Raw genomic sequence first — 15855 nt, 5'->3', positions numbered from 1 at the left:
TTCTACAGGTTTTTATATTAGAGATTGTATAGGTAAAACCTGCAGAGAATAGAGGGGCAGTAAATTATTATAATTATTAATAGTATATTATTACTGTACTATCAATACTATTATACTATGTAATATCATTATACTATTATAGTATAATAGTATCAACACTATTGTATATAGTATAATTGTATCAATACTATTAAACTACATAATGTCATTACTTCTCTCCTTTTTCACACTCACTGACCACCAAGGAATTAACTTCCTCTGGGCTACAGCATTTTGTAACAGAAACTGTCCAGGATTCTCTGGATTCTAGTTCTATCTCCACGAGTGGCTAATTGTATAACCCAGAGCAAGTTGCTTAATTTTTGAACCTCACTTTTTGCATATGTAAAGTGAAGAAAATAATTATGCTGATTCTAACAGGTAGAGAGCATTCAACAAAGTAGAGCTATGCAAATGATTACTTTGCAAAGTTTGTATAACCCTGGTATATTTAATGTGAAGCTACTTGATCAACTGTTAAATATCATGCAAATGTCAGTTGTGTGGTTCAGTTCATTTCAGCTCAACACATTTTTATTGACTATCTACTATGTACCAGATACTGTGCTAAGTGCAGTGTTAGGTACAGAGAAATAAGGCAGGACACCTATTTCTGAGGTGCTCTTAATCTGGTGGAGGAGATAATCACATAAACAGAGCACAGTTATCCCTGTGATAGTGAAGTACATGTTTGTTCTCTTTGTTCACTGTTCCATGCTGGCACCTCAAAGCATTTGGTGGAGGTGGAAGTGGGGACACCTGGTATGGGGTTTCCCCCTCCTCTTACATTTGTACAGTATCAGCAGTGGGTTGTGCTACCTTGTTTCTTGGATGGCAATAGAATCATTGTAGGATACTCATGTGAAGTCAACACCTTCACCATCTCATGTCTTTGCTTGGGAACCTGACAGTGAACAGTGATCTCTTCTTGGAAATCTCCCAATAGTCTTTGCTTCCACCATGATGTCATGGGGAGATTACTCTGAAAGAACTCCAATATGGCCTATGATGAATGGATGAAAAGTGCCTTAGGGAGAGAGTCCATATCTTCTCCATTTATAAGCCCTTAGCACCAACTACATATATGCCAAGGGCTAGAATTCACAACTATTTGTTGAATGAATAAGTGATAGAAACTGAATTGACTCATCCTCTCCAGAATTCCCACTCTCCAAAACCTTTCCACTTTGCCTTCTAGAATCCCCCTTTAGGGATACGTTCTTTCTTTTATATTCTCAATCTCTTCCCTCAACTGGCATCCGCTTTCTAATCCAGCGAAAAAACCCAGGTTTCCCCTGAACACATGGCTTTCTGCAGCTAGTTTCCACCACCCTCACATGACAGGACTCTGGTCTGGGAGGTACTTTGGCGATGACACTTCCATTATCATTTTATATACAAAATTGCCTTTTCTTCTCTGACAATTATGCCATTCAATTAAACTGCCCTCTGCCTCTCCTTGTTCTAATATTTCACCTTCTGCATGATTCTTTCTGTTTCACTGAAGGCTTCTTCAGTCTTCTTCTCTATCCCCAAGCCAAGATCTTCCATCATCCACAGTGAAAACATCATCCATGTGATGACCCACTAATACCCTGGCCACTCAGTCCCTTTATCACTTCAGCTCCTAATTTTAGCCTCTTCTTGGTTTTATCTATCTATCCCATGGCTTTCTCTGATCTTGGTGTCACCCACTACTGTTTTGCTGATGAAACCACTGACTGCCATGTTACAATCTAACCATGTCTTCCTCTCCTTCTGGGGCTCTCAGAGTCCTTGTTATTCAGGTGGCTTAGCATTTTCCAGTCCTCCAGCTCTCTAGTTTCTCTTATCTTCACTTTCTTCCGTAATCATCCTGGTCTGATGGTCCACTTAAAACCACTCTGTTGCAAGCCTCTTCAACTCCTTGGGTTCAATATTCTTTGATCACGTAGGCTAAGTAAAACTCTCAACTGTGAATTCTCACTATCTGTCATCTCCATGCCAGACTGCTGAGTAAATGGGCTGCTAAAAATTAAAGATCTACAATCTCAATGTGCTTGGCAGTTCTTTGTATTTTCCTAATCAGCTGTGTATCTCTTTATCCTATTTTTCATGACAGTTATGACAAAGATCCTCCACCTAGCCAACCATCTTCTCCTTCCTCTTAGTAGATGGCATTGTATCTGACTTCCCAGAGAAAATAGAAGGTGCAAGATAGTATCTCTCTATCTTCCTGCCACCAAATCGACTTATCTGCCTGTATCCATGCCTATCTTGCCCCTACCAAGCCAGCCTCCTCTCTGCTGAGGGAAATCTTTCTAAAGTTCAAATATGACCACTTTGATCCCTGCCCAATACTCCAGATCTAAAATGGTTCTTAGTGATCTAGCTCCTGTTTGCCCTTCCAGCTTCATTTATGACTAACTCACTACCTATACCACAGCCTCTGCTTTCTAACTGCACAGCTTTTGAAATTCTTCATATGCTCTTACCTCCTGGCCATTGTATATGATATGCCTTCTGCCTAGTATTTTCTCTTCTCTTCCTCACCACCCATGTGCAGATAACTCCTACTCATCTTTGATGTTTCAACTAAGATCTCACTTTCTCAAGAAATCTTTCTTGACTGCATCAAGCCACCAAGTATTATGTGCACTTCATCTGCTCCTCTTCTTCTGATTTCAGCACTTATTGTGTATTTTCATTGCCTGCTTGTCTTTCAAATACAGTAAGATCCTTGAAGGCAGGGGCTTACTTTCCTTAGTCTCCCAAGCATATAGAAGAACACTTACTTCATGTCTGACACTCAATAAATATTTGCAAGACTAAGACTGAATGAATAAGATAATGTGTTAGCTATATCTAGAAAGATTGAAACTTGGAAGATAGCAGCATAAAGAACCATGGAAAGGACATGCCTGGCAGAAGGAATTGACTGAGCAAGGTAACTCATGGGGCAATGTCTCAGGAGAGGGCAGAAATTTAATGAGATGGATGAATAGAAGCCTGGAGACTTTTTCAGATTTATAAGGTTTGAGTTTCTGGATGCCATTGAGCAGAATTAAACTACCATTTCAGTGGACCAATAACAGATGGTTGACTGGATTGATGAGTTGTCTAATTAATGGGTCAGTTCAGTTATACAGTACAATTGGCCAGGAACCTTAGATTATAAAACTCAGTGATGGTCCAACAAATGTCCCATCAATATTCTTAAAATAAGGAACAGTTAAGGAGTGGCAGAGTATTAAATCTCTCTCACCAAGTCTTTAATTCTGGAAAATTCTCAATGATTGTCTCTTCATATTTAGCTTCTATGCCATTTCCTTCCTTCTTTCTGAAACTGGGCTATTAGGGCAGAGATCTAAAAACATTTCTGTAAAGGGCTGGATAAATAGGCTGTGTCGCCCATTTAGTTCTTGTAGCAACTATTCAACCCTACCATTGTAGTTTAAAAGTAGTGATAGATATACTCTCTCGGTTTTGAACCGCACCCCCAACCCTGCCCCTGCCCCCGCCCCCGTCTCTGTACAGGGGAGCTTCTTCTTTCTTTCTTCTCCCTTCTTTCTTGCCTATTAAACTCTCCCTCTCTGCTCCTAAACCTCCCCCAAAAAAACAAAGTAGTGATAAACAATATGTAAACAGACCAATGTGGTTGTTTAAAGCAGACCAATGTGGTTATTTTATTTATGGTATTCATTATGAGACTAAAGTTTTATTTATGAATATCAAAATTGAATTTTCATGTGTCATAACATATTATTCTTTTGATTTTTTCCAACCATTAAAAACTGTAAAAACCACTTAGCTCACAGGCTGTACAAAAACAGGCAGAGGGCTGAGTTTGGCCTGTGAGCCATAGTTCACTAATTCCAGCATTAGAGCATCTCAATCTATAACCTGTATCTCTTAGCTATTCTCTCCTATTGTTCCCTGGATTTCTCTGGGGTTTGTTCTGGATGAATTCCTCAATAATATCTTCCAGTTCCAGAATTCTACTCTTGATCTTGTCCAGTCTAGATTTTAACTTGCCTTACAAGTTTCTTTTATAATTTCTGTGACTTTATTTTTCATTTCCAAGATTTCTAATTGGTTCTTTTGTAGACTTACATGATCTTATATTATTTCTGCCTGTTCTTGTTTCACAGTTTCTTGTCTCTGATTTTTGTGTGTGCGCTCATTTTTGAGACAGAGTCTTGCTCTGTCACCCAGCCTGGAATGCAGTAGCATGATTATAGCTTACCATAGCCTAAACCTCCCAGACTCAGGTGATCCTCCCACCTCAGCCTCTCAAGCAGCTGGGACTACAGGCATACACCACCATGCCCGGCTAAGTTTTGTATTTTTTGTAGAGATGTTGCCTAGGCTGGTCTCAAACTCCTGGGCTCAAGCAGTCTACCTGCCTTGGCCTCCCAGAGTGCTAGGATTATAGTCATTAGCCACCATGCCAGCCTTTTTTCTCTTAAATACTGTTACTTCGTTTTTAATTGAGTACTTTAAATACACTTATTTTAAAGTCTTTGTTATGCTGTTCTATAAAATTAATTTTATCTGGCATGAATTCATACTCCTATTGCTAATTTTTAGCTACTTTTCTTAGCACTAGATTATCTAATGTATTTTGGAATTTTGTTATACAGGCTCATTTTGAGTGGGCTCCTCCCTCTCCCCTCCCTACCACAGACACACAGACACACACACACACTTCTCTCCCTTAGTGATCACCTCTCCTTGTCTAGTGGGTTTGTGGCCTCCGCCTTACCCTTTCCTCCCTCTGCCCTAAGTTTAGGATCAGATCTTGTAATAACAGCATTTTAGTCTTCTCCTTAAGATAATATTAAGAGTGTGGCAAAGCCAGGCACTAAGCCAGTGGATGGATGGCTTAGCTCCTTTCTTGTTTGTGAAGCTGATTATATCTCTGCCTAGCCCCATGGGCCCATATCCCTAATGCTAGGCACAATGTGGTGGTAGTATCCCTCCCCCACTTTCAGTTTCATTTTGTCTACAGGGCAGCCTCACACTAGTCCCTAACTTCAACCTCTCATTTAGTATGGAGCTGGGTTCCTGGCTGTGATGCTTGCTTCCAGACCTGGAACCCTGTTGGCCAGTTGCTATAGCCAAGCCCACCACTTTGCATTTCTGGCCCAAGAATGTTTATCTTACTACTGAGCTCAGTTATGTCTTTGGATGATTTCTGAAGATTTGGAGAGAGGGATTGCATCAAAGTTTCTCACTCTGTATCATCCTGACCAGAAAAAAATTACTGGTTTAACTGCTAGAACGTAAGCAACTTGAGTGTAGAGCATCTGTCTTGGCCACTATATTGCTGGTATTAAGCATAGAATAGCCACTAAATTAATGTTTCTATAATAGATGACAAAGAAATAATATAGATAATTAATGAACAATCTAGATATACATTAAAATCAAATCTTATTCTTTAAGCAAGTTGCATTTTTTTAATGACAAGCATAATTAGGACCATACTTACTCATCCATTTATCCCGTGTATTCAGTGCTTGCAGGAGGTATTTGTGGAAGTAGGGCAAGCCCATGTATTCATAAGTTACTCTTCTGCTTCCTATTAGCATTAGTCTTTGCACCTGTGAGAAAAATAAATAGAACAATGTAAATAAAAAAGTGCCAATTATCACTTTCATTACAACATTATTATGCTACCAGTAAGGTAAAAATAAAGGGAGCTGATGCAATGACAGAGGCATTTCTTGATGTTCAATTACCTGCTCTTGCCATATTAGAGGCATGCATCAATATAGCAATATAGTTAATGGAGACCTTAAGTGAAGTTATATCATTTCTGTGCTTTATAAAGTTGCTTCCTGTTTTAGTTCAAAAGCATTTATGTAACATGCATAACCAGGTCTTGAACCCCATGTCAAGACCTCTGTGAGTGTAGCAGTCCTAACTGTCCACTTGGGTAAATGGTCTCCAACTATCTCCATTGGCATACTAGCGTTGATGGATTCTAGAGACTAGAAGCCTTGTAGACTGGCAAGAGAAGACCCCACATTAAGTCTAAACCCTCTGTTCTCCCTTCTTTGTTTAATTTGGCAAGCTTACAGAAACAAATGGTTCTTCTGAATTCTACTCTTATTGGGTCCCAGAGAGTAAGGAGTTGCCACTTATGTTGAGAACTTCTCAACACATTGAGAGACAGCTGCATTTCTTGGGTAAGGGTTACAGTCTGTCTACTGTTTGTGTCTCTGTCAGGTGTGGGTGGAGCTTGTTGAGTCCATCACAGGGGAGATTTATCTAGCAGAGATGCAGCAAATATGTGTTAGGTATTATTATTAAGAGCTAGTTTGCTCCAATTCTAAGCCATGCTAAGTGATGAAGAACAATTTATATTGCCAGCTACAATAGTAATATTGGGAGCTTACTGAGATGACAGAGTAATCTTGTTAGCTATACTACTTTTCTATATTGAAAACATAAAGTACTCTGCATCAAATCATATAATCTACATTTTCCCTTTCTCTCTTTAATTTGATTATGAACTATTACTGTGCTTTGCCATAAAATATGAAAGTTTTACATTTTGATAGTTTTTCAAATGCTGATTTTACTTTCTGTGCAAATACTTCATATCTTTCCAGCATAATTATTTAGCAGCCTTTTCGGGTTAATTATTGTCATTAACAATATGAGTCCTATGAGGGAATATCAATTAAAATATGCACAACTGAACTTTCAAATGAGTAAATAATTTAGTTTTGGAAAATGACTGGAAACAGCAGGGTAACAGTCAAAAGGGGAACAATTATTTTAATGCTTATTTGACAAATGAGTCATTTTTACAGCAAATTACATTCTTATCATAGCACCCCTACTGGTTACCACAGGAAAGCTGTTAACATGAGTTTTTAAAATAAAAGCTGTTAAGTTATGCATGCAAAGTTAAGGAAATCATTTGTATGAAGAAAAGGTGATTAGGATATGCATTGTTAGCTGATGGAATACTGCCACTGGGATCTAATTAGGGCCATAAATCACGCAAAATGATGTGTGTATATAGGGCTTGAAACATCAGAGTGATGTTTGCCATTGACAGTGAGATGGATGACTTCCCCCACCTCCAACTTTCATGGCTGTCCTTGTCTTTGTGCTAGCCAGACCCTAAAGTCCTACTTGAAGTAGGATGGAGACTGAGCCATGGGAATTTCCCACTTGTAAAGGATGCCGTGAAGGTCTCCAAGATGGACTGTCATTTCTTCCTATTAGGAAAAAGCTCAGGAAAACTAGAATGGTGGCCTTCAGGGTAAAGAGCTTTGAGATGAGTTCCAACTTGTGCTTTGTCAGCTTAACTTAACTTTTTAAAATTTATTTTTGACTCAGTAATTTTTAGAAGGGAAGAAGAAAGGAAACAAGGGTGAGAGAAAGAAGGATGAAGGAAGGAAGAAGGAAAGGAAGGAAGAAAAGAAGGAAAGAAGAAAGGAAAGAGAAAAGGAAGGAAGGAAAGAAGCAAGGAAGAAAGGAAGGAAAGAGGAAAGGAAAGAAGAAAGGCAGGAAGGAAGGAGGGAAGGAAGGAAGGAAAAAGGCAGGCATTTACAGAACCCATGTATTATTTCCAAGATATAAATAGTACTTACTCTAGGCCTCATATCTTGAGTTCAACCCAGAGTTGAGGCAAAGCCTATTTGTAGAGTTTTTGGAGTTCTGAAAGTAGATACACACATGCATCATTTTCTAGCTTTTGCTCATGTGTTTGAATTGCTTACCCCATCATGCCATGGACATCATTCTGTGTGAAAGATTGAAACCACTTTTCTTGACCTGTGTGGGAAGTTGAGTGGAGTAAATTGGACAGAGGCTGCCTACTAGTCATAAAAATCAGGCTCCAAGAAATGTTCTAGGGAATCAGACCCCCTGCCAAATTATCTAGGCCAATCCCAGACCTGTAGTGTCAGCATCACCACAGGACTTGTTAGGAATGCATTCTCAGGCCCCACTCCAGATCTACTGAGTCAGAAACTCTGGGGTTGAGGCCCAGCCATCTGTGTTTTCACAGATTCTTTAGTTGATCCTGAAGCGTGCTTAAGTTTGAGAGGCACTGATCTAGGCTAGTCCCTGGAAGATCTAAACTGACACTAATTGTTTCAGATGATTATAAAAATTATTCCAAGACCTCACCAGGACTTAAGTGCCCTTATGGGACATCAGCCCTAATACACTTCACTCCCCTCTGCTATTTACTGCTAACAATAGGTGTAACCATACATCTTTAGCTTAATGTTTCAGGGTCTAAACTTTTCATGGGGGAAACAAGGGAGGAAACTTTGCCTACAAGGAGGCAGGGTTTTGGACTGATTAACTTGCAACTCTGTTACAAGTTAAAAGTTCTTGATTTGTCATTTTGAATATGGTTGGGAAGATTACAACACAGCAAGAATACATATCAAGAGACATTTTCATTACAGTTTTTTTGAACTCTCTAAAAATTGTCACTCTGACTTATTTCCCCCTTGTGAATTTTCTGTAGAGAGACCTTAACTTCAGGCTCTGATCTTTGCTTGGTAAACGTCTACACTTCAAGTTTAAAGAGTTTACTTTCAGGGAGGACACAATTATATCAGCTTTTTGAGAGCTCTTAGCCTTGGAACTAAGTAGCTCTGTTCCTCCCTCCTCACATTGCCCCACCTAGTGGGATTTTGACTTCATCCCTTTCTCATCATTGAGAAATATGATGCCTGTGTCTGTCTTGAAATTCTGTCCAAATCACGTTCTTTTATTATGAGCCTTTGCCTCCCACCTAATGCTAGACTTGAGTAGTTTCTGTGAACTAGTTGGTGTTGACGGAATGAACTTCCCCACCCAATAATTTCACTAAACCAGTTCTGCAGAAGCTCCTGGCTCATTGAGATGGGGTTGGGAGATGGGGATGAGGGAATGGAAGGGTCCAGTGAGGTGTATAAAATTTTTAGCAGCTGCTAACCTGGGGGAGGCAGCGATGCAGGAGAGAAAAATTTATCAAGGCCCCAGCAGAAGAAGGTGGACATGGGGTAACATTTTGGAAATGCTTCTTTCTGGGAGCAAAGTTTAGGAGTATCAACTCATGTCTAACTGTGCCTTGAGGAAGGCCATGAAGATCATCTTTATTTGAGCTTCCAAGAGGTGTCACTTCTCTCACATGACCTCTCTATAGCTACCAATATTTTCCCCAACGTCTTAAAAAGAAAAAAACAAACTATTTTTCAGAAGAATCAATGTGTTTCTAGTTAGCTAGCACAGCATCAGCTAGTCAAAGACTTATTTCACAGATGGGGAACTAGACAAAATGAAGGCCACATGGCTGGGCATAAACTAGGCTGTCTGACTCATGGCTCAGTGTATCACAGGGGCTTCCAGCACCTGGCAAGACCCCATGGTCACCATCTGTATTAGTCAGTGTTCTTCAGGGAAACAGAATCAATGGGATATAGAGAGATACATATTAGAAGAGATTTATTATAAGAATTGGCTCGTGCAGTTATGGAGGCTAAGAAACCTCACAATCTGCTGTCTGCAAGCTGGAAAACCAGGAAAGCTGGTAGTGTCATTCAGTCTTAGCTGAGTCCCAAAAACCTGAGAACCAGGAATGCCGATGTCTGAGGGCAGGAGGAGATGGGTATCCCAGCTCAAGCAGGGAAAGCAAGTTCACCCTTCCTCCTGACTAGTCAGGTCCTGTTTAGTCAGGTCCTCACTGGATTGGATGATGCCCACCCATATTGGTGAAAGGAATCTTCTTTACTCTGTCTGCTGATTAAAATGTTAATTTCTTCCAATCACCCTCACAGATATATTTAGAAATAATATTTTACCAGCTATCTAGGCATCCCTTAGCCCAGTCAAGTTGAAACACTACACCTAACTATCACGCAATCATAGTAAGTATCATTTAGATGATTGAATCCCTAGAACAGCCCTAGAAGGTAGTTCTCACCACACAGAAGAGGGACTGAGGTTTAGCGATCTTATAGAACTCTCCCTTTGTCACACAGCTGGTGGACTACAGAGCCTGGACTTTGACGCCCTCTAATGACCCTAAAGCCTGTTCATGGGACTGCGTCGTTGTGTGTCCATGTGGATGATGGCTTCTAGATAAAATGAGCATCACAATTCGTTTTCTCAATTTTTCTGTTAATTTCTAGGCCTCATACTTTAGAATATATATGCTCGATCATGACTGTAGTAGAATGTGAAGGAACAGTTTTAAGGACAAGAGTTGTAGAAATTCACACAATTAAAGATTAGTCCAGTTAGAACTCCTTGTGTAAATAAAGGTAATTTTAAAGACTCAGTTCTTCCTCATCCCCCAGGAGATTTTCCCCACAGAAAGGACCCTTAGGGGTTCCATGTTTCTACATTTGCAGAATTCTTCACTTACTCTGGCTTTCTTTGGAAGGGATCTGACATATCCACATATATTTAGTATTTTACACAGGATCTTGCTTTGACAGGGAAGTCAGAATTCACAGATAATTCTGGTTTATGTTAAAACATGGACTACCGTTAGAATTGTGTTAATTTCCAGCACCCCAGGCAGACTGAACCACATCCACTGTAAAGACCTTGCAGACAGAAGTAGTGCTCTGGCAGCAGCTCAAGAAACTAATAAACACTGGGAGAGACATGATTTGGATTTGAGGAAACCATTCAAGGCTAGGGCCTTAGAGTGGCCATGAGAAGGACTGTGTCCCTCAGTGTCGTTCTGCTTCTTGGCTCTTGCTATCAATTTCTGCTCAACTCAGGCCACACCTCCCCCATGGAGACTTCCAAGATCATATGAACACTATGACCAAAGTGTTGGAATTCTTTTTTCCTTTTGTTTCTCCCCTTCCTCCTCTCCTTTCTTCCCTCCTCTCTTCCTTCCTCTCCTCCTTTCCTTCCTTCCTGCCTCTCCCTTCCTTCCTTCCCTCCTCCTTTCCTTCCTTCTCTCCTTCCCTTCCTTCCCTTCCTTTCTGCTTTCCTTCCCTTCCCTTCCCCTTCCCTTTCCTTCCTTCCTTCCTTCCCTCCCTCGGTTCCCCTTCTTTCCTTCCTTCCTTCCTACTCTCCTTCCTTCCTTCCCTCCCTCCCTTCCCCTTCCCCTTCTCCTTCCTTCCTTCCTTCCTTCCTTCCCTCCTCCCTTCCTTCCTTCTCTCCTCCCTTCCTTCCTCTCTTCTGTCTCCCTTCCTACTGTCTTTCCTTTCCTTTTGCCCAGTTTCTGGTTTTGTCTCTTCTCTTTCTCTTTTTCCCATTTTCTTAATTTCATTGGGCTTTCAAGAATTTCTTGTTTTTAAAATTCCACACTGAAGAAATAGTTTGTCCCTGCATAAACAGCCCCAGTGATGAGAGTTCAGCCCACGAGAAGTGGAACTGTTGGTATGGGTCCACTAATGAACAGTTTAATTATGAGAGAACCCATTACACTAAGAGTGTCTCAGTGGTCCAGACGAGTGAATGCTGGCTGATGTTTGGAGTGAAGCAGATGTGTCCACTGGGTGACCCCCATCTGTAGTGGATTGTCTGTGTGTAGTGGATAGTCTGTGTGTGTGCCTTTCTGGAGCTTTACATTGGATGGTCTCTTTTAGATCCTGGAAATTATATTTATACAACTTCCTAAACATTACTTTCATAATCCCAAACATGGTACATCCATGTTCCCAGTGCTTTTTAGAATGATGATACCTAGAGTCAGTGTATGTCCTCTTCAGCTCTTAAATCACTTCTTTTTGGCACTTTCCCTTCCCCTCTTTTAGCCCTTTCTGGTTTTCAGCATTTTCATGTCCTAGCCAACCAGAACCTTCCCTGGCATAATTAGCCCTATTGCCCTTGCCAGTGTCTCCCAGTTAATCAAAACTTATCTGTCTTACTTTTTTGTCCTCAAAGTCCTAATGAGTAACTAAAACCAATATGACAAATCAATCACTATGCACTGTGAATGCTTGGTTGCCATTAATTAGCAACACACTACATTTTAAGGAACTGCTACAACAGATTCCTTGGCAATTCAAGAGTAAAGGGATTTTTCAGCATGCAAAAGCCTTTATACAATTTCAGGATTATAGAGTATACCATCTGGGCTGCCATATTATTTTACCTAATTGCTAGGATTGACCTCAGTGACATGTTATTGTTTGCTGGTTTTGTTTCCTGCTGGATGGCACCTGTTTCAATGTAAGAGTCAAAGCAATTTCAATTCAGCCTTGTTGGAAAGGTTTTTAAAGAACATCAGAGCAGCCTTTGAGGTAGCTGAAAACCTCCATGGAGGTTGGATGTTCATACTGGCAGTGCCCCTGGATTGGCCCCAGGTTTTCCAGTGTATATGACATTAGGATGGGTGAGGATGCCCTTGATTTTCTGCTCTAGGAAAAGCAAGAGGTCATTCATTATGCTAATGTGTATGGCACCTCTTATTGATTTTGAGTATCAGTGGTTACATTCTCACATGTGGATTCGTGAGACATTTAAGAATTTGTAGCTAACAGGCATACTATATAAGTATAGGGACTAGGAATAGAAGCAGAATGAATATTAATTATTGAATACTGCAGAGGCCATTTCTTACCCTTTGCAGTCAATAAATCAATTAATCAAACAATCCACACATCTTGATAGAACACTCATTTCACAAAACTCAAGGTGATGTAAAGCTATGTGCATACTAGAAACAAGTGTCAGATACTGTTCTTATCCTCGAGGACCTCATAGTATGATGAGTACAGGAATTCCCAAACAAATATGGTGTGAGATGGGATTAAAAAGGCAGTGGACACTCATTAGAATCACCAGATGTCTTAGTTTGTGTTGCTGTAAAAGAATACCTGCAGCTGGGTAATTCATAAAGAAAAGAGGTTTATTTAGTTCATGGTTCTGCAGGCTATACAAGAAGCATGACACTGGCATCTGTTCAGCTTCTGGTGAGGGCTTCTGTGCTATGTGAAAATAAGGTGGAGAAAGTCAAAGGGGAAACAGGTACTCAGAAAGAGAAATTAAAAGCCGTGGAGTGTTCTGGCTTTATAACAACCCACTCTTGTGGGAACTAATGTATTTTGCTGAGAACCAATCCAGTCTCACAAGAATGAGAACTTACTCACTATTGTGAGAAAGCCCCCCCAACCCATTTAAGAGGGATCCATGCCCATGACCCAAAGGCCCCCCACTAGATCCCACCATCTCAACATCACCACTCTGGGGATCAAATTTTGACATGAGATTTGGTGAGGACAAACAAACCACATCCAAAACACAGCACCTGAAGAGCTTTTTTCAGAGTATTGCTGCCTTGGATAAAATCAACAGGAGCAAAGACTCCCTGACATCTTTACTCTGAAAGCACTTCTCAAGTAATGCTGATGCACACGTCTATTTAAGGCCCATGGGTGAATGAGATAAGGTGCACAGTCATGTGAAAGGTTAAATAGCAACATGGATCATAGGACAGACTGCCTGGTGCCCTGTGAAGGTCAGTGTAAGCCCATGGATCCAATTATCTGAAGGCCTTGGAGACAAGAGGTTTGAGTTGAACTTTGAAGGACAGGTAGGGGTAGGCTTCAGACAGAATCAAGATAGAAGAAATACATTTCTTCCTCTTTATTATTCATTATTATTTCTCAAATTTGTTGAGTCACTAAAATTGACATTTTATATTTTCGAAAGGCAAATCCCCTTGCTCTATCCCAGAGCAATAGGATCAAGTTTTCTCAAAGCAGATTCTGGGAAATTATATTTTAAACAACTGCCCAGGTAATTCCGGTAAGCAATTTTGCCAAGTACTGCCCTTTATCTTGACTGCAGGAATCTTATTAAGATTTTCAAATTGTATCTGAGAAGCAGGACATAAAGCAATATGGTATGAAGACTTCTCTCAAGCCTGGTAGGGATCATCATGGGAGGATTATGAGGGCTTACAATATGAGAAGTCTTCCATGCCAATTCATAAATTTTGAATTTTGTAGATACAAGAGTGCCTTTAAACTTTGAGCAAGGGAAGGTCAAGATAATTTATTATTACGCGGTGGAGTTTGAGTGACTAGTCTGATAGAGACTCCAACTGAAGGGATGGGAAGCAGGAGAAAGAGGCTTGGATACCTTAAATCAGTGTGCGAAGATATCTGCTTTAGTGTGGAGTGAAGAGCCCACAGAAGAACTGCAGGTGTCCTAAGACACAGGATGGAACTCATAGGCAGAGGGTCAACAATGGGATAAGCACTGTTGCTTTCCTTTCCAATCCTGTGTAGAGCCCTACAGGGAACTGAGCACAGTTGGACACTCTATGGGTCATGCTCCAGGAGAGGAACTTTGATCTGTTTCTTTCCCTTTTTATAGGGATTTTGGGAGTAGAGAGACCCTCACCAGGAGTCTGAGAATGGTTGAAGGTGCCCTGCTAGGGACATCTTGGAGTTAATATCAGCTGCTTAGAGGAGTGACACACCTGTGTGAATAGCACCTGGAGACTTAGTGGCATGACGAAACTGTTGGGAACACGGGGAGCCACTGGACTAGCTAGCTCTTTCAAGCAGTCCAGAAAGAGCCACCAGGGATACCTATTTTTTGCTCCTTGAGTAGCCACCCAAGTTTGGGAAGGGATGGTGGCTTGGGAATGGAGAGTATACTTTTTCTCTAGTACTTGTCCTTAATCCAAATGTTGTGCAGTTCTGTAAAGGAACAATTAAGAGAGAGAAATTTCCAGGAAATCATTTGATGAAAGTCCGTCTTCCGTCATGGGTATTTCTACAGTTAAGACAATTTCTGAGTGTTTTTAATTACAGGAGTCCACACCTTCAACTAAGCTACTCTTCAAATTCCTTCTCAGGCAAACTCCTCACTTTGTAAATAAACTTGTAGTCATGTTTACATGATATATTGGCGTCATTTCTGAAGATTGCGGCAAAAGAAAATAGACAGGATCTTCTTCTGTCAGTTAGGATTGTGTTCAGTTGCATGCAGCAGAAAGCTGGATTTCAGTGGCTTAAACAAATTAGAAGTTTGATTTTCTCACACAACAAGAAGGTCAGAAGTGAGTGACTGCTGAAGTTGATTCAGAGGCTCTACAGTGTCAAGGATGATATCTCTGAGGTCCACTTGGTTGGCCTTTCTCTTAAAGTCTGTGGCAGGTCCAGCTATACAGTGGTGGTCAAGGCAGGAGTGGGTAAAGGGAGAGGAGACACATTGGCACTATGATCAGAAGAGTAAAAGCAGGAAGAAGCCTCCACCTCCCACACTGAGGGTCCCAACCCTCAGTCCAGACCTGGGCAGACAGTCACCTTGCCTTCAGTGAAGGTTGAGGAAATGAGTTCTTTCTCTTTCCGGGCTTCATGGAGGGAAGTGGTAAGGAAGAAGGAATGCGAAATGACTTCTGAGTTGCCAAATATTAGTGTCTGCCTTACCAATCAGGCTCAATAAACTAGAGCAGCGATTCTCAACCTTGACTGCACATTTGAATCAGCCAAGGGAGCTTTAAAAATCCTAAAGCATGAACCACACCCCAGACAAATTTCATTCCAGTCTCTGGGGGTGGGATACATGCCATTTTTAAAAGCTCCTTAGTGCATGCAGTGTGCAGTGAAGATTGAGAACCTCTGGTCTAGCCCTCCTGCAAGGGTATTTTTTAACACGTTCTCCAGATAATATTGATGCAGGTGATCCCCTTTTGAAAAAACATTGTTAAACTCTCATTCACTGACAAATTTATTTATTTATTTATTCAGACATATGTACTGAATGCCTTCCATGTTTATGGCTACTGGAGAAGAGTAGGAACGGATTTATGCTTTATGCTCTTCAATTACCTCCAATATCTTCAGATTGTATAGGGCTTTAAAATGAAAACACTTTTTTTATGCACTATCTCATTTA

Source organism: Pongo abelii, chromosome 12 (assembly GCF_028885655.2).
Source record: "Pongo abelii isolate AG06213 chromosome 12, NHGRI_mPonAbe1-v2.0_pri, whole genome shotgun sequence".
NCBI lineage: Eukaryota > Metazoa > Chordata > Mammalia > Primates > Hominidae > Pongo > Pongo abelii.
Note: the sequence above shows the minus strand (reverse complement) of the source record.